The following is a 20,992-nucleotide window of genomic DNA, read 5'->3' as shown; positions in this document are numbered from 1 at the left end:
TGAGTTAAGCATACCAAAGACCTGACTCAAGTTCTTATCTTTCTCTCTTCTGACATTTGTCTCTTCTTCTCCCAGAACTCCTGCATGGTTGTCTTTCCCTCTACCCCTTCTTTCTCCTTTCAATACATTTCACAGCTTTTTATATTATAAGCAATGATTTTTAACTAGGAATTGGTCTGTGTGCAAGGTGATACATAAAAGTAAAAAATAAATCGGCTTTGTGTCAAATGGTAGGATTTGATAGGCTGTCTTTTCCATACAAATCTGCCCATTCTCAGTGTCTGCTACAGCTACCCCACCCTTAAGATTATGGATAAATGCCTTTCCCAGAGAAGTCCAATTGGCATCACTACTTTTTATTCTTCTTGGCCTTTCTAGGAATGCTGCTGAATCCTTCACTTTACTGCTGGTTTTTTATATTTGTTGTTTGCTGGATTTTAATTGTTCTGGGTTGGATTCAGAATACATGACTGCACATCATACTGAAATCAACGGGACTTACTTCTTAGGAGACATGCATAGGCTTCAACTGTTAGTCTGGAGCCAGCCTATCTTATTCAGCTTTTTAAAGCATAACCCTGTGTATATTTACTCAGAAGAAAAGCTCCTTTAGTTTCCTGGAGCTTCTTCCCAGGAGAGTGGACATACGTTCATGGAGTTAATGGTTCTTATTAATGAAAACCACCTTCCTTGGAAACGCAGGCAGGAATATTTTAAATGAATAAGCTAAAGGAGAGCTATGGTAGAGCCATTTCTTAGGCACATTACCAATTTAATCTTTGCCCAGTTTGTTCAAGTTCATGTACTTGTGATTATTCAAACAGGTGTGGATTTTTAAATGCTAAAATCCTGATACAGGCAGATATGAAGCATAAGAACAGAAGAAATATAAGAACATAGGAAGTGCCTATTTGATCAGGCCAATGGCCCATCTAGTTCAGCATCCTGTTATCACAGTGGCCAACCAGATCCTGGTAGGAAACCAAAAGGCATGGTCTGAGCACAAGAGAACTCTTCCCTGGCCCCAGTGGTCTCCAGCAACTGATACCTAAGAAGCATTGCTGCTTCTGATTGTATAGGTAAAGCATAGCCATCACGGCCAATAGCCATTGAAGGCCTTCTCTTCCATGAAAGGAAGCATAGGTGTCAGTTATGTCAAATGAAATCCAGATTTTTCTGGGATGTGAGGGGAAGGGAAAGCTTGCTATCGTAACTACTTTAAATGAATTTCAATATCAGGAAGTTAAAATTTATGCTGAAACTCAGAATTCTAAGTCTGAAAACTTGAAGCCTCAAAATACCGTAACACACACACACCTCCATTGTTTTGTGGAGTTTTGCGCAGCAGTGATTTGAATTTCAAATATATTGTAAAAGATTTGTGTCAAGTCTAATTCTTGGAAACTCTGTATTGAGCTTTTCTGAGCTCTGGAGTTTGAAACTAACATTCCTCTGCTCCCAAATGTTGGTTGGCTAATTTGTATTTTGAAATCATTACCTCCAAAAAGCAGGGCCCCTCAGCCTAATAAAGAATTGTGTTAAAAGTTGCTAAGCAACTTAAAAGGACGTTTGCTTTCAAGAAGCTCACTTGTTTGTTTAAATCCTGAGTATGTTGCATATTATTAGCTGCATTACATAAATCAACAAAGGAATCTATATTGGCAAGGGAAGAGGACATTCCTACCCTTGGCCTTTTTGCATTATGCAATTAAAATCACTTGAATTGCATGTTGAAGTTTCAACAAATATTCAACAAACATTATTTATCTCGAAAAATTCTCCAGATTATTAAGTACATAAAAGCACCAGAGGGGAGAAATAATTAAGCAGGTTTGTCATATCGTATGTGTTTATTTTAACCTTTCTTTTTAAAAAATCTTATCTACTAAGTACTTTTACAAGACACTAATTATATTCTTTCTGAAAAGAATTCTCCAACACCCTTCAGTGCTTACACCCTTTAATCATATCTCATTACATCTACCTAATCCATCTTTTTTCACATTGCCAGTGCTCATTAACAGTTTTAAAAGCCAGTCCTGGACATTATCATCCTTGATTTCAGAATCACGACTGGTACCAATAATATTTTATGCTTAAAAAAGGAAATAAGAGATGATTCTGGTTTGGAGATCACTTTCCCCTTTCCCTCCTTCTTTTCTGCTTTCCCTTTTTTTGTATCTATTAAACAAGATGCTGTGAGTGATAATAATACAAGAGAACTGTGTAGCGTTCTTTCCCCCAAGAAGAAGTTAATTTTATAAGCTGCTTCGATGGTGGATCAACAATTCCTTTGAAGGTAAATGATCCTTGACTAACATTTAGCAGATATTGTGCTTCACAGATGTTTGATTGGCAATTCATGTGACATCTAGTAAACAGCATGGGTAATTCATTGGCTCTCTGCATGTGTGCAAGAGGGGTGGGTTGGGTGACACAGAGCACTGGCTAGCAAATGGCCCTCTTTCATTCCCATGCTAAGTGTATGCTTCGTAGGGCTGAGAAATTCATGGAAAATACTGTAGCGCCAACATTTGTTAACCAGAACTGATTGAATAATTGATCACCATTCTTTCTTTCTTTGTTTTTTCTCTTTTTAGCATGATAGGAGCTGCTTGTAAGCCCGTGTATACATTCTCAAAGACTGCAGAATCGCTTTTGCACCAAGAGATATACATATTGTGCATGTGTGTGCTTGTATAGTAAGGTTGCTGTCACGCTGCAGTTTGCATGGCCACCAATAGGTGGCCATGTGAACCGCAGTATGATGCAGGTGGGTGGTCCAGGCAGGCAGGCAGAGCAGGTGGAGTGACGGGCAGACATGGGCAGGCTTTATGTTGGGTGGGTGGGGAGAACCTCAGTTAGTTAAGGATTTTGTATTGATTTACTTGATTTAGGGGGATAGCTGCTCCTTCCTGCCCCCTAGCTATGCCCATGTGGGCAGAGCAAGCAAACTGCAGAGGAAAGTGCAGGACAGGCCCCACTTTGACCTCTTTGACCTCTGATGCCTCCACTGGTGCGAAGGAGGGAAACAGAAAGGAGAAAGTCTCCCCTTCACCACGCCCAATGCTGATGCGGTCACATTCTGCCTGCAACCACTGCCACTGGTGGAGTCTCCCCATTTCCCTCTCAAATGCTGCTGCCAGGACTCCTTATTTTAAAATGCAGGTGTTTCTTTCTCTGCAGCAGCAACTGTGCTCTCCCTGTAGTTACCACCTCTGCTGTGTGTGTCAGTGTGAAGTTTCTCTCCCACACCACCGCTGGAAATGAGAGATGAAAGCCCAGGAGAAGTCAGAGAGGGTGTTGAAGAGATGGGTGGGTGGGTGGGTCTGGCTAGGCGCAAAGAGTTTGGTGAAGTGTGGAGGGGGGTGCTGGTGAGGTGTAAAGGTTTGCAAGATAAAAGAGGGTTGGCAAGGGGGTAGCAAGTAGGTAGGTGGGGTTTGTGAGCCATGTGAGCAGGGGTGAAGCCCCTAGTGTGTGTATGTGTGTGTGTGTGTCTGTGTGTGTGTGAAGTTCTTCTGCAATGCTTTCAGTTATACACCGTGCTGGCTAATTACATACACCATGCAGTAATGTTTCTGCTTGCTTCTTGCAAAATTCTCTCACACAGATATGACTTGTGAATGCTCTATATGTCACTTAAAGGTAGTGTAGGAACAGTCTCCCTGGGAATGAACCCCAAAGACTTCCTCGACAGTCTGATTCAAAACACAAATAAGTCAATGACTTGAATGGAATCAAATTTAGTCCCACTGATGAGTGCCTGGCACCTTGAGCTTGTTGATATATGAAGCTACAGCAGCGCAGAAAGCAACTGATTTGGGTTTATTTATAATGCTATGCAAGTATTTCCACACCACCTAGAAAGCTAAGTTTAGCCCTGTTGTGCTGCTGTTTTCCCATTGCAGTTCCAATGTAACAGCTTACCACAATATATCAAACATAGACGGTTGTAGTTACAGATAGGTAGCCGTGTTGGTCTGCCATAGTCAAAACAAAAGAAAAAAATTCCTTCCAGTAGCACCTTAAAGACCAACTAAGTTAGTTCTTGGTATGAGCTTTCGTGTGCATGCACACGTCTTCAGACAACTTAGTTGGTCTTTAAGGTGCTACTGGAAGGAATTTTTTTATTTTGTTATAGACGGTTGTGTAGATGATGCTCAGCCTTCCCCAACTGGGTGGCTTCCACATGTGTTGGACTGCAGCTCTCCACATCCCTAACCATTGTTCATTCTGGCTGGGGCTGATGGGAGTTGCAGTTCAAAAATCCAGAGGACACTATAGCCCAAAGATCTTTGGGATGATCCATAAGTGTCATTATCAGTTCTGCCACATGATGATAGTAGATGTATTCTATTCTTTAATTCCTTGGTACACTGGGACACGGGTGGTGCTGTGGGTTAAACCACAGAGCCTAGGACTTGCTGGTCAGTGGTTCAAATCCCCGTGATGGGGTGAGCTCTCGTTGCTCGGTCCCTGCTCCTGCCAACCTAGCAGTTCGAAAGCACATCAAAGTGCAAGTAGATAAATAGATACCGCTCCGGCGGGAAGGTAAACAGCATTTCTGTGCGCTGCTCTGGTTCGCCAGAAGCGGCTTAGTCATGCTGGCCACATGACCTAGAAGCTGTACGCCGGCTCCCTCGGCTAATAAAGTGAGATGAGCACCGCAACCCCAGAGTCGGACACGACTGGACCTAATGGTTAGGGGTCCCTTTACCTAACATTGTGACATACTTCATTGTACTTAGTCTCTTGGCTTTATTTGAAACATTGTACATTGTATTGTAGTGGCTTTTGAAAAGAAGATAGATTAGATACATTTAAGAATATAGTACTTCTGAGAGTAGTTTACTCCTTTTTGTTGAAATCAGCAAGTGGTCAAGCCCCTGTAGATGGCAAAGCAACAGAAAACAACAGCCCAATCCTCATCCCATTTAAGATGAAGTATTTGGATTGAAGCCATTATTGGCTTGTAACCAGGTACATCGGGTGAACTAGGCAGCAGCGTTGACTGCCTATAAAGAGCCAAATGAACCTCGGATGCCATGGATTCAGCTGTGCCCATAGCCAGCTAGTTAGGCAAATGGTCAGCTAATAGTGGCTTGTATCTGCCCCCTGAAGGATCCTGTGGGAATCATTGCTAAGAAAGGAAAGCAAGAGGAAGGGAGAGGGAGAAAGAGAGAAACCAAGCAACCAATTCTGGAACGTGAAAGGGTACATTCAGTTATTTTAGCTTATTTTTGTTAATAATATGTTGAGTTCTGAATAGAGAGATCATGGGAAACTTTATTTATTCAGTTGAATATTTATAAACCAAGCTTGCATAAAAATACAACAAGGTGGTATGCATTAGACACCATTACAATAAGTGCAATTAAAAATATCAATGAAGACATTAGTAAATACTGGTTGAATAAAAAGAAATTCAGATTTCAAAGGCCTGCCTGAATAAGACTGTTTTTAAGAGATATCGAAAAAAAAGGCAATAATATTCCTGCTTGAACTCTACTAGCAGAGGGTCCCACCCCCCAGGAAACATATGTAGGAGAGTTGATGCAAGTTTATTTGGCAAAGAGCAACAGCCGTTAGGGAAGCGATCAAGGTGACACAGGCTTATATAGAGATATTTCCTTTCCTTAGTTTTACATATGCATAGAAGCTGAGTCAGGTACACAGCGAGAGATGAAGAACGAGATGCCTGCCTTATCAGGGCTGGATGCCAAGTTCATCATGACTATACCCAAGGATGAGCCCTATCTCTCCCCTGCATTCCACATCCTTAACCCTCCAATGGGCATGGGGAAAATAAAATCATAAGAAGAGCCTGTTGGATCAGGCCCATGGCCCATCTAGTCCAGCATCCTGTTCTCGAAGTGGCTGCACAGATGCCTGTTGGGAAACACACAAGCAGGACTCAAGCACAAGAGCACTCTTTCCTTCTGTGGTTTTCAGCAACTGGTATTCACAAGCATTGCTTGTGGAGGCAGAGCATAGCCATCATGGCTAGAAGCTTTCAACAGCTCTTTCCTCCATGAATTTGTCGAATCCTCTTTTATAGCCATCCAAGTTGGTGGCCATCTATATGCTGTGTGGAGAAGTGCCAGGCTTAGACCTCCCCCTGCCTACAGGGCCTGCCACACTAAAGGCTCAGTCTCTAGTAAAGACCGACTGAACTTCAGAGGTGTGGGGAATCACAAGAAGCACCCCATCAGAGGATCTCTGTGATCAAGCTGGAGCATAAAGTACAGTGGTACCTCGGGTTAAGAACTTAATTTGTTCTGGAGGCCTGTTCTTAACCTGAAACTGTTCTTAACCAGAGGTACCACTTTAGCTAATGGGGCCTCCCGCTGCTGTCGCGTGATTTCTCTTCTCATCCTGAAGCAAAGTTCTTAACCCGAGGTACTATTTCTGGGTTAGTGGAGTCTGTAACCTGAAGCGTCTGTAACCCGAGGTACTACTGTATCAGTTTGAGGTTTGGCACCATCATGAAGCATGCAAAAAATGCATTACTTTACACGTATTATGGCAACACAGAGTTAAGCACACATACCCACATGGATGCCACTGAGCCGTAACCCTATAATTCATCAACAAACTCCTTCAGAAACATTTGGCTACCTTGAAACAGATGTCTGAGCCGTGAAGTCTTGTCTAAGCATTTGGAGAGGACACATTTCATTAAACAAAGCATCCATTTCTGATGTTCAGGCTTGTGTGCCATTGCTTATGTAGTCAAAGTAGCACTACCATAGCACAGGAGGGAACTATCTTTGTGGAGTCTGAATGAAAACAATGCTAAAGCAGAGGGAGACTAAAAATTACTTGTGGGGCACGGCATGTGCTCAGTGGTTATGGAATGCTGACTCCTTGTTTGGGGCAGGGGAGAATGGTATGCCAGATGAGAGGATGGAGAAATGTGGAAGAAAGTATGGCTGGCTGGAACATGACAGGACAATTATGCTCTCCAACATTTGGGTTCATATCCCACTTGTTGGGATTATTGATTTGTCACTCTGGAACAATGCAATTTATTTGAGCATTTGTGATACAGCTCACTTCCTGCTAACAGAGACCTATTACAGGCTGGCACTGGAACCCTCCAGTTCCCAACCCAATGACTATTAAAACCCGTGAAAGGATAGAATGCTGCAATGCCAATATAGAGTGTCTGCTTTTTAAGATATCCATATCTGGGCACTGTTGAGCCATGTGTGTCTCACACTTATCCAATCCAGCACATAACGTCATTTGCATCACTCTCTGCTTGTGTATAGCCTGAAGCTGTGAAATGTTTTGATCATGTGTTTTGAGCTAGAAATCTAAATATGCCTCATTTATATAGAGATTTTATTCATTATTCATTATTAGATTTATATCCCACCTTTTCTCCAAAGGGCTCAAAGTGACATATATTCCTCCCCACCTCTCCATTTTCCCTCAGAATAGGTATTCAGCTTTCTATGTGGTGGGAACCATCTTCACAAATTTGATCTTCTGGGCAGTATCACATCCTCTGTATGCCTTATATATGCCTGATCTCAACAAATCACTCCCCTTGAGCATTTTTTCCCTGTAACAAGCCTTCCAATATTTGAGATTAACAATATAGACCATTCAATGATAAATCTGTCTGAGACATCTTAAAAACAATTGTGCTTGATGGCTTGACATGCAGTTGGAAAAGGAGTGGTGTATAGTAGTTAGAGGGGGGACCTAGGAAACAGATGGAAGCTGATCTCCTCTCAGCCCACTTTCAGCCTATCTCACCAGGTTGCTAGGAGGATAACATTTGTGAGGAGGAGACCAATATATAAAGAAATACTACCTAGATCTCTGTTCAGAATGCTGAGAAAAAAGAAATGGGAAACTAGCAATAACCCTTTCATGCCTGGTAACTCTTACTTTCAAATGACCCCATTCCTACAGAGAGATAGGAACACAGGAACATAGGACCCCACTGCCTTCTGCCATCAGACCATCTAGTTCAGTATTGTCTACACTGACTGGCAGCAGCTCTCTAGGATTTTAGATGGGGTTATCTTCCAGTCCTACCTGGAGATGCCAGGATCAAAAGTGGGACCTTTTGCATGTCAAGCAGTTCTATGTTTGCCTTGCAACATGTAGTTACAGGGAACCAGGCAGAGGGCCTTCTCGGTAGTGGTGCCCTCCCTGTGGAACACCCTCCCACCAGATGTCAAAGAGAACAACAACTACCAGACTTTTAGTAGACATCTGAAGGCAGCCCTGTTTAGGGAAGCTTTTAATGTTTGATGTATTACAGTATTTTAATATTTTTTTGGAAGTCTCCCAGGGTGGCTGGGGAAGCCCAGCCAGATGGGCGGGGTATAAATAATAATATATTATTATTATTATTATTATTATTATTATTATTATTATTATTATTATTATGTAGCTCTGCCATTACATTAAGGTTGGCTTAATAGAGATCAGTAGGACTTATTTAGGAGCAGAGCATAAAAGCCATAAAATATGTATTACACACACACACACAGATGTAGAAATTGTTTTGCTTCTGTCATCTGTTCTGCTGCTAAATTGTGGTAGTTCTTTTCACTTGCATTGGTCATGATGTCATCTTTTGTTAGCGAATCATTTCAGATTTCCAGGAGCTTGGTTTAAAGACCATTCCCTTAAAAAAATATCATTCTAATTTTCCTCCATGCTGCTATATAGTGGGTTTAGTGCTTAGCATCTGACATGTTTTCTCAACTACTGGTTTATAATGAAACTGCAAACATGAACATACTCAGGGGAATGTGATAAAAGCAACAACAACAGCATCCCATGATCTCTGCAAAGTAAATGGCAGCTCTAAAATTGTCACATCTGGATCAAAAATATTTCATCTGCTCACCTAAATAAACAAAAATAAACAGAGATAATTAGGATCAAAACTCAATGAATGTTTATTTTAACAGCTTCTTGTTTCTCATTAATTATTGGAATGGGACATGAAGACCTAAATTCTTAATGTTTGCTTTGCATAGTGTAAAAACAAGAGCAACATAAAACAGATAAGACAGATTGGTAGCTTTCTTACCAGGTAATTTATGATTAAGTTCTCTTTGTGAAACACGAGCGTCTTCCACACTTCTGCAATGATGAGTGCAACTCCATAAATGCAACAGATTGTACATAGGGCTGCTGGGAGGCAGGTTCTCTGCATGGAGTTCAATGTGACTGGTTGCGTTCATGTTAAAATAAAGAAAACCCATTGCCATTTTTAAAATATAGCTCATGATAATCATAGCAGTGTGTTCAATACAGTGTGCATAGATAGGATTTATCCATCTGCCTGACCATCTAAGATAGCTCATACATCTGAAGGAAACAAATATCAAAGTTAACAGTGAGCACATGAAGTGTATTTACCCAAATGTGTTTCTCTAAAAGAGGAATGGGGTGGAAGAAGAGTTTAGGAAGAGATGAGTCATGATTAAAGCTGGTCATGCAGGAGGTGGGACTAGTGGGACAACTCTCATCACCTCTGACTATTGGCTATGTTGGCTGTGGCTGATGGGTTTTGGAGACCAGCAACACCTGCAGGGCCACAAATTCACCATCTCTGATATAAAGGGACTCAGATTTAGCATTCTAGAGGCATGAGCAAGCCAGTCTCCCTCCCTTTCCCTCCCAAACACTCTCTCTGGCAAAGGAGTTACTGGTATGCCTTTGGAAGGTGACCACTGATAAAGGTGGTCCACAGAAGCTAATCATGTGCAATGTTGAGTGGGAGTTGCAACAATACTCACACTGGGAGGCCAAGTCTGTGGTGCATCCCTGTTCCACTGGCTACTCCTGATACTGGTTTTCAATTTTGTTAACTTTTTTTTTAAAAAAAACAAAAAACAAAACACACACACACACACACACCACACACACCATATCCTATGTAAACTAGTCTCACTGGGACTCTAGAAGAAGCACGTAATATAAATCAGCAATTCAATAAAACCATTTACAAGTTCAACTAATACAGAAACCTGAAACCAAACCCTCATGCAAGCAACATTGTGACATAAACCATCAAGGTACTCCTATTTATTTTGCTGTTGTGTACTATAAAGCATCCCCTAATTTACATGGGGGTTACGTTCTTGGCCCCCCCACACATAAGTGATATTGTGTGAAGTGGGGAACACCCTCTAAACAACTTTTAAACACCCGCTCTGCCGATCTCTCTCTAATACCTACAAAAAAAATGCTGTATACAAAAATATCCACAACTAGAACTGAAGCTCTCAGGTTGGTTGGAGGCTGGAGGATGAACTGGAAAGCAGCTGCTGTTAGTTGGGGAAGCTAAGCAGCATAAACAAAGCCTTGCTGTGCCTCTGGTCTCTTCGGGGCTTCCTCCACCCTCACTGACATCCACTTCAGCCTCCAGGGAGTGTCTCCTCTCAAGCCGCAAGGACTCTCTCCAGCTCTTTCCCATCATTTTGGGATTTGAATTGAATTATTTATTTGTTTCTCAGCACTGTGTGGGGTCTGAAGTAAGTGGGATGGGTGACACTTGTATCTCTTGGGGCACCATGTTTCAAAGAGTGGAATTAGTCACCCATCCTTTCCAAAAGGCAATCAGTTCATACAGAGCAGAAGTGTCAGTCATCAGTTGGATGCCTGGATGTGTACACAGCAGTGAAAGAGCAGTGCACAGATTCATGGACATCTTTCTAAAATTGTGGTCTATGTGCTCTTGCATATGGCAGCATGTTGAGTAGCCTCTGATGCTCCTCAGGGTTCCCTGGATCTATCTAGGACTGTGATACCAATCAAAGAAGCCACCGTCTCCTTGTGGAGCTTCCTGCACAAAGAGATTCATTGGCCAACCTCTCATCACTTTTAGATGGTGGGCTATCGCGATGACTGTGTGCTCTGAGATTGGTCTGTGAAAGTTACAAAAACAACAACAACCACTAGACATTTGGAAATCTCTACTTTTAAAATAATGTCTGTTGGACCTGTTTTTACTATTGATTGAAATGGTTTTATGCTGATTTTATGGCTGTTTACGCAACATGTCAGCCAGCATTAGTCTTATCAAGCATGTACTGTGAGCACATGAAGAGGGCTGTGGGGCCACATCCCCAAGCCCAGCCTTCAACATATCTGCCTACAGGTGTGCCAACTTGAATAAAATATTTGGGAGGTGCAGCAAGCCCCACCCCACATAATCGATCACATGACATGGCACACACACACACACACACACACACACACACACACACACACACCATTGGAATGGCAATGCCCATCAACTCCCCCCCCCCCTGAGCAGAAAGGTCTGAAGGGGGATTGTAAATACATTTGATTAAGTGCATGTACAGGCCTCTCCATAGCTCGAAAACCCCAATCATTCAGGGTTCTTAATTGCTGGGAAGTTGAAGGCACTTAAACTCCATCTTCAAACCTTCCTGCTCAATACAATAAGATCCTAAATGCACACATACAGGCAGGGTAGAGTAGGCAGGATGATTGGAGGGAGGCTCGTGCATGTCATCCCATGCTTTCTGCAAAATAAGGTAGTGGTGCACTTGGTCTAGCCAAAGTTAAGCCCCCCTGAAGCCCCCATTGATTCCAAAGGCAACAATTTAAGAAAAGGCAGAACTTTCACACAAAATTCAATGTGATTCCAAGTGATAAATTCTGACTGGATTGTGCATATGGGTTACAATAATTTATTAAAGTTGCACCAATTTACTTAAGATACATTCTCCCTGTCACAATAAGCCTTTGTTTTAATTGACAACCAATTAAATATTAGAAGTGATAATTAAAAGAGAAAGTTATGTTTGAGCTATCTTAATACTGCCCTGCACCCTGAATTGTATTTTTAAAATAATAATAAAAATAAGGAACAGGTTCGCAATATTTGGTTAAAATTCCTCTCACATGTCTTGTTTCAGAATTAAGCTAATCATACCTTGTGGAGCTGAGCGTGTTTTCTTTCAGATTTGGTCACAGGTCCTAGTACTAAATTAATATAATCATAGCCTTTTGTTCTGCTGGGAATAAAATAGTTGTTTAATTAAACATGCCAGTTGTTTATAATATAATGTTTCAGAAAAACTTGTTTGAAAGGAAAGATAAAGATTTATATCAAACATTTCAATCTGACAAGTAAATTACATTTCCTCTGCCATAACGAGAGGTAAAGCAGAAAATAATGATTACAACATCTGTAACTTGCGTTGTTCCTCAGAGGAACTGAGCACTTGTTCTCATTATTCAGAGATGTGATATGCATTTGCCTACAAAGGTGACCTTTACACTCTAGAGATTAAAGCAGCATGTTTTTCCACCTTTAAAATAGAGCTCCATGGTTGATCTTCAAATTCTTTGCATCAACTTATAACCATTGCTTTCCAATGAAATATTTCAGGGGGAGGGGGGTGGGAATACACACAAAGAGATGAGTAAATGACTGTATTAAAAATGCCAAAAGATTTATTTTTTGTCTATGGACTTACATTTATTAAAACAGAAATCACCAGTATAGCACCGACAGTGTGGCGCACTGGTTAGAGTATTGGACTAGGGTTACACCCACACCATACATTTAAAGCATGTTTAAAGCTTTTGGCTTCTCCCAAAGAATCCTGGGAACAGTAGTTCACACCTAACAGAGCCACAATTCCCAGCAGTCTTAACAAACTCCAGTTCCTAGGATTCCTTGGGGAAATGTGGCCTAAGACTGAGGAGACCCTGGTTCAAGTACCCATTTAGGAAAAAAAAACCCCAAAACCTCACACAAAGCACACTAAATGTGAAATTGTGGTTGAAATATACAGTACAGTGGTACCTAGGGTTACATACACTTCAGGTTACAGGTTCCGCTAACCCAGAAATATTATCTCAGGTTAAGAACTTTGCTTCAGGATGAGAACAGAAATCGTGTAGCGGTGGCACAGCGGCAGCAGGAGGCCCCATTAGCTAAAGTGGTGATTCAGGTTAAGAACAGTTTCAGGTTAAGAACAGACCTCCAGAACGAATTAAGTTCTTAACCCGAGGTACCACTGTACTAGGACTAGAGCTGCTTAGAACGTCTGTATCTGTATGCAGGACTCTTTCCTCCAACTCAAATAAAATGGGTATCCAATGCACCTGTTGTGAATTACTGAGAACTGTGGGAGACATTTTACTGGTTTACTGCAGTGAGCTTTGCCTTTTGACAAGCATTTATTTGACATATTGTATTTGTTCATAATGGAACTAAATTAGAATGCTTTCGATCACAATCCTAATCCATTGATCTAGCTCCTATTTTTCCATTGCCATCATAATAACATGTTTTGTGACACTGTGCTAGCAAATATTTTAAGCTATCATTGTGTAAAGGAGACAGGAGATGAAGTTTCACAGATGTTTTGTTGAATTCAATGCAGCTACAGCACTGAATAGCACCCCTGGAGTTAAGAGTGACCAAGTAAGGTGCCCAAGTTTGCTGATGACATTAAATTATCCTGGGTGGTAAAAGATAGGGGGAGTTGTTGTTGTGAGGGGCTCAGAAAGAATCTCTCCAAACTGAGTGAATGGGCACGAAAATGGTAAATATGGTTCACTATAAATAAGTGTAACTGCACACATACAGGCACATAAATCCTGATGGAGCCTGAACTGGTGTTGGCTGACTAGATAAGAATTCTTAGGCCATGGTACATGGTTCAATGAAATCACTTACCCAGTGAGAGAAAAAGAAATGCAACCTCCAAGTTAGGAATTAATAGGTAAAGAGTCAAAAATAAAACTACCAATGTAAGGTTACCAGATTTTTTTCAATGAATCCAGGGACACTTTAATTAATTCATTAAATACTACATGTTTGGGACGTTGATGCTGCAGCGATGGCGGTGGCAGAGGAGCGGCCGCTGCCTTGACCTCAACTGCCATGTTTCCCCTTCCTCCAAGGCTTCTATCTCCTTTCTCCATGAGTCTGGTCAGTCCCTGAGTTGTTGGTTCTTCAGCTAAAAAAGCCAATGCAATTCTGGGCTGCATCAATAGGAGTATAGCATCTAGATCAAGGGAAGTAATAGTGCCACTGTATTCTGCTCTGGTCAGACCTCACCTGGAGTACTGTGTCCAGTTCTGGGCACCACAGTTCAAGAAGGACACTGACAAACTGGAACGTGTCCAGAGGAGGGCAACCAAAATGGTCAAAGGCCTAGAAACAATGCCTTATGAGGAACGGCTAAGGGAGCTGGGCATGTTTAGCCTGGAGAAGAGGAGGTTAAGGGGTGATATGATAGCCATGTTCAAATATATAAAAGGATGTCACATAGAGGAGGGAGAAAGGTTGTTTTCTGCTGCTCCAGAGAAGCAGACACGGAGCAATGGTTCCAAACTACAAGAAAGAAGATTCCACCTAAACATTAGGAAGAACTTCCTGACAGTAAGAGCTGTTTGACAGTGGAATTTGCTGCCAAGGAGTGTGGTGGAGTCTCCTTCTTTGGAGGTCTTTAAGCAGAGGCTTGACAACCATATGTCGGGAGTGCTCTGATGGTGTTTCCTGCTTGGCAGGGGGTTGGACTCGATGGCCCTTGTGGTCTCTTCCAACTCTATGATTCTATGATTCTATGATTCTATGGTGCTGGTGGTGGGGAAGCGATGCATGGTGGGTCAGGCATGGAAGGCAGAGAAGGAGGGCCAAGAGAGGCGGTGGTGAGGCTTGGGCAGCGCAATGCCTCCCTTCCCATCGGAGCAGCCCCAATCCCATTCCTACTTGCGTGCAAGCAGGAGGGGGCGGGGATCCCTCAGCTGGGAAGGGAGGCTTCCCATTGCCTGAGAGATCCCTGCCCCTCCTGCTTGCACGCAAGCTCTGATAGGTAGCGTGAAGCTTCCCTTCACAGCTGAGAGAACCCCACCCCAATCCTGTTTTTATGCAAGTAGGAGTTGGGAGGCTGCTCTGATAGGCAGCATGAAGCCTCCCTTCACAGCTTAGTTGCTGGGGTCAGGGAAGGTGGAGGCAGCCCAAAAGCTGCATCTTAGAGCCCCTGCACCACCATCATATGGGGACTTCCGAGCAGCTCCTGAAGCCAGCCAGAGCCAACTGCTCCAGGCTGCTGAGACTGCCGCGGCTGCATTTCCCGGGGACATTAGATGAAATCCGGGGACATTCCGGGGACGGAATTTGACCGGCGACTTATTTGCAAATCTGGGGACTATCCCTGGGAAACGGGGATGTCTGGTAACCCTACCAATGCCATAATGGCTTTATACAAATCTGTGATGCAACCACACTTGGAATGCATGTACAATTCGGTTGTACTCAAACTTCTTCCTCTTCCATTCCTCATGTGAGAGATATAAAAATATCCCATAGTACCTAACTCAAGTACTATGGTCATTGTTTTAAACCACCACTTCCCCCTTTCACTGTTCCTCTCTTCTTGCTCCCATGCCATGTCCACTGCTGTTGTGCAAGCTGCCTTCACTTTTGCTCTCCTACCCTACCCTGACTTCATGTAAATTTAGGGTTGGGATGGGGTACCACACGCCCTTCAATAGGGGCTGCATGCTGACATTCTCACAATTTTATTGTAAATAGAGAAAAAAGGTAGATTTACTAGTTGAAATTCTACCATGATCTGAAAGTGAAAGAAGAGCCAAGTGGACCAAGAACCTTTAAAAAGTGTGTGTGTGTGTTTGTAATGAATTTCAGTGATATATTTTGTCTGATGAATGAGGTCATACGACTTCAATGCAATCTTATCACAATAAGTTCATTTGTCAACATTCAAGTGAATTGTGTGTAGAGGGGAGAGCACGTGGCTTAGAAATAATTTCTAGTCCTGACAATGTGTGTCTGTCACTAAAACAGTCTATTCCAAAACAGATACATCACAGCAGTTATGAGAAAAGAAAGCCTGGTTTAATTTGAACATGCATTTATCTTCATAAAACCCAAGCGGTTCTCCAAGGATGTCATTTTACAGATTTGCCTTGGACCGATTTAAAATCGGCACATATGCTTTATTTTCTTGTGCACAACAGGAGTGAAGATGGGTATGATTTTCCCCCTTTTGCAGGGGTGAAATAGGTTGCCTGTCAGTTGGATTTAGGCGACAGTCTGTCTGCAGGCCGTAAGATGATCTGCATAGTGCCAGAGGAAAGCGGGCAAAATTCCTGGCTTGCAAGTACAGATACTGATCTACCTTAGCCACCTAAACAATGCCTCACCTGTTTGCCTTGTCCATACCTTATTTTACGCAGTCTAATGCTTGTTTTGTTTGACTTTTCTTTTATTTCTGTGGATCTGAGCTTTGATACACTTTGGGGACTACATAAACACAGTGTTGTACTTGAACATCACCATACTTCAGAGTACTCTGGTGGCTTAAGACCACCACCCCCTCAGCAAGAACAGCACTGTTATTGAAAATTATGAGCCCAGGACCAAATAAGTAGGCCACATACGCCAGTGTTTGATCTACCAGACGAGTGTCCAATGACATTGAATGTGAGATTCTACTAATTACTGCACTGTGTACCCTCAGTTAAAATTTCTTCCACTGGAACTAGTAAAAGGCTTTCTATTTTTATTAATTATTTTCCAGTGGCTGATAGCTAGGAGATAAGTTACTATAGCGTTTAGAATTCTATCCACTCATTTTCCAGACAGAAGTATGTCGCTGTGTACAGCCTCTTTCACATAGGAATGAAACAGAAAACTCAGTCCACTTTCTCAGTAAAGTATAATATAAATATTTTACCACCATTCATTATTGGCTTGCTGATAGCTAGTCCAGCTTTGCCAACAGGAATCGGAGGGGGTTGTGTGTGCCTTGTAACTATATTTGTGCTGGGAAGCGTGGAGACAAATATCCGTGCAAAACAAATGAAGAAAATGGAGGCAAACACACACACACACATCCTCAATGGAAACTAAACAAGCATTTCTCTAAAGTGCTGACACTTGGTATTATTTAATTTGCATACAGCACATTTCACTTGGGCTGGAGAACAATTAAGTTAACAAATAACGAAATCATCTGTACTCTTAGGGGTAATTTAACATGACTTGATTTTAAACTGTTTTACTTTGGCGTTACAAGGAACAGTCTCTATTTCATGCCAAAGCTCATCAATTTAAATCAATGGAAAACACTGAGACTGTAATGAATTGTGAGATGAATGAAGCAGGACTGAAAGCAAATATTCTTGCGACTCAAAAGGATTGGCCTGAATTGGGCTGTTATTTGAAATACAGTTAAATATAAGAGGCTGGTTCTTCATTTATGTTGTCATATGAATAAGAAGCATTCACGTAATCAGTGGTGTAGTGGTAAAATCTGGAGTTCAGGTACTCATGGAGTAGCCCCCAGGGCCACAACTGACCCCTAAGGAGAGTCCAAAAAGCAAGGAAGCTATATTGATTTATTTTATATGTGGTGTGGGTGTAAAACACACACACACACACACACACACACACACACACACACACTCTGCTACCTTGTCAAAGAGCATAATACATAGTTTATAATGCCTGTGACATAATGCTACAGTCCTGTGTATAAATTGCCTCTGAGGAAGCTCCACTGGTTTCACTGGTGCTTACTTCTGACTACATAGGCTCAGATTTAAAAAGCTTGAACAAAAGATCTTCAGCCAGCTGCAGTACACTTGGCTTTTAACTGGAAATGTAAACAGTCTGAAAAGAACTGCTACTATTTAGACTGCTAGTGTGAAGAAGGAACACCATCAAAGAAATGGAAAGATGTATCCAGCCTCTGCTTGATTATTTTCTTCATTCTCTGACTTCCTCTGTTCTAATCTGTCGCAAATAATAGTAAAACTTGAAAGTGTCATGATCAGATCATTGACTTGACGCAGCAAGAAGGATTTATTCATTACCCTGAAACTCTGGCAGATGACATCATTGTTCCTGCTCAAAAAAAGCTGCACCCCCTCCCCTCAATGTCTTCTTCACTACACCACTCTTCATAATGTTACAGAGGTGACATTCATTGCAAGGAAAATGTAACTGCAGAGTTTGGAAGCACGAGCGTACAGAATTCTCTAAATTATCCCGTGAGTCTTCATTTAAGCTAGTTAATTTGGAACACAGTGCAACTAATTTACCTTAAAGTCATGGAGGACATTTAAAACAGCCATCTAATCAGATGTTCTAATAAAATGGGGATGCATTTTCTATTGTTTGCATAATTAAATAACCACATTGGACATGAAGAGTGAATCTGAACCATCAAGACCTTAAGAATGTCCATATACTTCTTTAGGATTGTGGTGTATGGATCCAGTGTATGACTGAAAGAAGGTTAATGGAGAGTGTAATTAGAAAGCTCTAATATTGATCACTGTTTCAAAAATTCATTCACTTGGGAGCTGCATACAGACAAAGATCTGAAGCAGCTTTGGAAGACTGCAGTTCACAAACCACTTATTCCAGTGAATAGAATCCCTGACAGTCTGAGCGAGTGGACTGCAAATGGTCCCTATGAATTTTAATCCTGAGCATTGACATGAGAAAATCTCATTCACTAGTTGACACCCGTTCAAGCCCAGACTATAGATTGTTCATGGTAGAGATGCATGGATGGATGAATCAGGTTCCAACCTGTGTCACTTTCAACTATATTTTCCCCTCAGTCTACGCTGTTCCATTTTTTGCCTGTCTTTGCCACTTACGTTTTTAGACCTTCCTCTTTTTTTTACACAGACACCCACCCACAGTTATTCACAATTTTATAAGGTGGTGCTAGGGATTCCTTTGAAATTTGCTCTTCCTTTACACAGATAGCAGCTATCTTTCAGTCATCTTTTTATATCCAAGTCTCTGGGAGACACTATGTAATCCAGTGGTGTCCAAACTTTTTTCAAAGAGGGCCAGATTTGATGAAGTGAAGGGCCGTGAGGGCCGACCAAAGGGCCAACCTTTTTTTTAGGATTGAAGTTGTTGAGGTTTTTTATAGGATTTTACCCCAGAAAATAAACTGCCACAGAGGCCAGATTAAACCGACTGGTGGGCCAGATTAGGCCTCCAAAACGGACTTTGGACATGCCTGATGTAATCATATCCCAGTCCCTTGCAGCCACGTTTTTAATGCCAGTGTGCTGGCTGCTGCAGCAGCTGGGCTTTCTAGTGGTTTGCAGCAGCTTTTACCAGTGGAAAGAAAGCCTTCAGACTTCAAAGGCAGCCCTTGGACCACCTTGTAAAACCCAAGGACTGCAATACGAAAATTCAGAGAAATGCAGAGTAAGCTGGGAAACTATGTTCTTATCTGCACAGTGGTGCAGGAGGTACAGATCAGGCCAACTAACTCCTAAATATGGTGAAAACAAATTTCTGTCACATATCTGGTCCACGGTGAACAAATTGGTCATGTGAGAACATTGTTTGAGTCCAGATCACCACCGTTCCAAAAGTAACACCTAATCTCATCCTAGGCATGCCATTTCCATCACCTGGAAACTGAAATATAGGATTTAGGAGGCATCTGAGAAGCCTACTGCCCAGAAAGCAGATGAAGACTGAAGGGCTCCATAGCAAAATTTTTGACATTGATTTGGACTGAGGCATGATCCTGCACACACCACAATTCTGCATGTGCAACTGTCCCACACTTTCCTCCTCTAGCTTCAGATCCTCACATCCGAACCTATGCTGTTATGAAGGGTTCCCCAAGCTGCAACATTACATTTTCGGGGAGCGCAGAGGAGGGTGTAGGAAAGCTCTAATCACACAATTTAAGATATTAGTCTTTGTCCTCTGAGCTAGGTTTTTTTTTGGTGAACGCATGTTGATTTTCTGCCATATTACCATGCCACAGGCTGAGAAAGATGCTTCACTGCCAACCAGATGTGCTGAACTCTGTATGAATAGACTTTGGCAACCACAATTTCTTGAGCAGCTGGAGCCTGCAATCAGATTTCGAATAAGCCAGTCTGAGCCGAATGCAGCACACATAGCTGCCAGTCAGATGACTAGTTCATCCTGTGGACACATGTTCATCACAGGATGATCTAACACAGTGGCTGCTTAGTGTTCAGGATCTCACGGGCATAGATCCCACTTTTCTGTAGCATAGGAGATTGGCTTTGTGTCATCCATCTCTGGCTTCAGAGAACTGGTCAACATAAAGATCCAGACGTGTTTATTTCTGAATCAATTGTATTGTTTTGAAAGCCGTTAAAGAGGTGTGTTTAAGAAAGGAGTCTTTCAAAGGCAACACTTTCCTGTTGTCAGTAAATAATGTTGTCAATTGTCTCTTTTTCAGAACACACAGGCTGAATCTCATCTGCAAGCAATGAAGCAATGATCTGTGAGCCCCGGAAGCACTAGTAAAAACTAAATCTGTGGAGGGACAGAAGATTTCAGCTCAGCTTTTTTTTATTGTGAACTGTGAGATCATGTCTATTTGTGGATCTTTGTCTTCCATAACTGACAATGGGAGTTGTATGATGATCCCTTGAATGAGGTCCCTGAATACTATTCTGTTCCAGTCTTTACTTCAGATCAGTTTTTTCTCTCCAAGATTATGGACTATTAATAGTTTGCACATATGGGAAGCATCATTTAGTGAATGGAGTCTTATGAGGTGGGGTTCTGCCTCACACTTCCTACACTCCTGACAGGCATGCAAGCAAATCTTTACATCCTGGATATGTTGCTATCAAAATCAAGAGAACCATCTAGAGAAACATAAAATCGCCTTTAATGAGGCTAATGGGATGACTTGGGAAATGAAAACTATTCTCAGCTCTTCTGTGCTCTTCATTTGTTTCATTTCATTTCAGATTGCTGCAAATCATTAAGGGGTGTTTGTAAAAAGTAACCAGGCTAAGTGATTTAGTTATGATACTTAGTGGAGCTTCATGAAATCAGATGAGTTTCTTTCCAATTTACCAGAGTGTTTGCTATTGCCTTGTGAAAACAGATGGAGTTAGTGGGCCTTCACAACTGATTTGTCTGAATTCTGAACTGAATCAGGCTGTATTGTCCACATTTTTCTTCATT

General features: G+C 41.9%; 1 protein-coding gene across 3 annotated transcripts in view; it reads left to right on the top strand.

The window, feature by feature from the left end:
• Window positions 1-20,741, top strand: part of FOXG1 (forkhead box G1) — a 51,740-nt gene extending 30,999 nt beyond the window's left edge. For 2 of the 3 annotated variants that reach the window (XR_014156892.1, XM_081863115.1), the window contains one exon: window positions 20,253-20,741. The gene's annotated coding sequence lies outside the window, so the exon portion shown is untranslated. Of the gene's footprint in view, window positions 1-96; window positions 2,300-5,121; window positions 5,215-20,252 lie in introns of those variants that run through there. The other variant, XR_014156893.1, reaches the window with a different exon arrangement.
• Window positions 20,742-20,992: the final 251 nt, after the last annotated feature.

This window comes from Podarcis erhardii (assembly GCF_964252035.2).
Source record: "Podarcis erhardii genome assembly, chromosome: 1".
In the NCBI taxonomy this organism is placed as follows: Eukaryota; Metazoa; Chordata; class Lepidosauria; order Squamata; family Lacertidae; genus Podarcis; species Podarcis erhardii.
Note: the sequence above shows the minus strand (reverse complement) of the source record. Positions and strands in the feature narration are given on the sequence as shown.